Source organism: Muntiacus reevesi, chromosome 1, assembly GCF_963930625.1.
Source record: "Muntiacus reevesi chromosome 1, mMunRee1.1, whole genome shotgun sequence".
Classification (NCBI taxonomy): Eukaryota; Metazoa; Chordata; class Mammalia; order Artiodactyla; family Cervidae; genus Muntiacus; species Muntiacus reevesi.
The window spans coordinates 192,675,718-192,677,890 of record NC_089249.1 but is presented as its reverse complement, the minus strand read 5'-3'; the positions used below and the strand labels follow the sequence as shown (position 1 = coordinate 192,677,890).

The window sequence follows — 2,173 nt, the reverse complement described above, 5'->3', positions numbered from 1 at the left end:
CTGCGATGAGCATTGGGGTACACGTGTCTCTTGAGAACAGATCTGGTTATTTCTGAAGAAGTAGTCTGTATTTAACTGAGATCATGGATGTATTACCTCTAATGTTCTTGTTCCCTTTCACTTTTCTGTGAAGTTTTATAATTTAAGAGTTTATAGACAAACATGTATAACACAAAAATCAAGGAGGAAAAATTCTAAGCAAATATAATTTGTCACAGTGAGAAATATTGTTGAAGGAACAGGGATACATAATCTTATAAATAAGTTAGTTGAATCCAAAATATGGACACAGTGCTGCATGACCATTTGTGTATTTCCTATTTTTCCAGTCCTCTTTTCTTTTCCCAAAGATATCCAACCTACATAGAATCAGAAATCTAACAAGTGTCTCAGAATTTTTCCTCCTGGGACTCTCAGATGATCCAGAACTGCAGGCTTTGCTCTGCGTCCTGTTCCTGTCTATGTACCTGGTCACCATGCTGGGGAACCTGTTCATCATCCTGGCTGTTGCCTCTGATCCCCATCTCCACACTCCCATGTTCTTCTTCCTCTCCAACCTGTCCTTGGCTGACATCAGTTTTGTCTCCACCACCATCCCTAAGATGATTGTGAACATCCAAACTCACAGCAGAGTCATCTCCTACACGGGCTGCCTGACACAGATGTCTACTTTGATCCTTTTTGGGTATATGGATTGTACTCTTCTTACTGTGATGGCCTATGACAGGTTTGTGGCCATCTGTCACCCACTGCATTACATGATCATCATGAACCCACGCACCTGTTCCTGCTTAGTTTTGGTGTCTTTTGTGGTTAGCCTTTTGGACTCCCAGGTGCACAATGTGATTGTGCTACAACTTCCCTGCTTCAAGAATGTAGAAATTTCTAGTTTCTTCTGTGACTCTTCTCAACTCCTCAATCTTGCCTGTTCCGACATACTCACAAATAGTATAGTCAGGTATATTATTGGTGCCACGTCTGGTTTTCTTCCTACCATAGGAATCTTTTTTTCTTACTATAAGATTCTTGTCTCCATTCTGAGAGCCCCCTTATCAGGTGGGAGGTATAAAGCCTTCTCCACCTGTGGCTCTCACCTGTCCGTTGTTTGCTTATTTTATGGAACAGCCCTAGGTGAGTATCTTAGCTCAGCTGTTTCACAATCTCCCAGGAAGAATGTAGCAGCCTCGGTGATGTACTCTGTGGTCACTCCCATGCTGAACACCTTCATCTACAGCCTGAGGAACAAAGACATCAAAAGGGCGTTGTGGAGGCTCTTTAGCAGAACAATCTCTTCTTAGGACTTGGCCACCCATTTGAGTGTAGTCTTGAAAATGTAGCAAAACTAAACTTGGAGATATAAAAATTCTACCTCTCTCGTGTTTTTTGTAAGTCTTATGATCCCCTTGCCTTTCTTTGCTTTACACCTGAATATTGCTTCTCTTCCATGGTTTAACATGACAGTAGGGACACTGAGGACCTTTTGTTTATCATAATCACTCCTTGACTGAATCTCATTATATCTACGGAGATTCAATAATTTTCTTTGGTGGTGCAAGCATCCTTGAAAGATGAATCATTCCCTTTTTCTGGCTACTTTATTTCTTATTTTTTGGCATATGGTGCTTTATTATTTCAAGAAAGGTAAAATCTCAACTGAAAGACGGAAAAGGATTTGTGTAGAAGGTGCTGTGACTAATTGAACATGTCCAAAGTGGTTTGTGAAGTTCTGTACTGGAGATTTCTCACTGGACGATGCTCCATGGTTAGGTAGACGAGTTGAAGATGATAGCGATCAAATCAAGATATTAGGTGAGAATATAATTTGCACAAGCTTGGTTATGTTTATTGCTTTGATATCTGGATTTCAAATAAGTGAAAAAACCTTCTTGGCCATATTTCTGCTTGTGATTCTCTACTTAAATGTAGTGAAAATGTTCTGTTTTTAAAACAAATTGTGACAGGCAATGTACAGTGGATACTGTAATCATGTGGAATGGAAGAGATCACGGTGCAAGTGAAATGAATCACCACCAGCCACACCAAAGGGTTGTGTTCACCCAAAGAAGGTGATGTTGTGTATGGTGGAATTGGAAAGGAGTCCTCTGTTATTAATATGAGCTCCTCCTAGAAAACCAAATAATTAATTCCAACAAGTAATGCTCCCAGTTAGAAC

The 2,173-nt window shown here is 40.2% G+C and overlaps 1 pseudogene; it reads left to right on the top strand.

Annotated features, from left to right (window-relative positions):
- The first annotated feature begins 282 nt into the window (after positions 1-282).
- On the top strand, positions 283-1,337 carry LOC136156306 (olfactory receptor 7E178-like; annotated as a pseudogene).
- Positions 1,338-2,173: the final 836 nt, after the last annotated feature.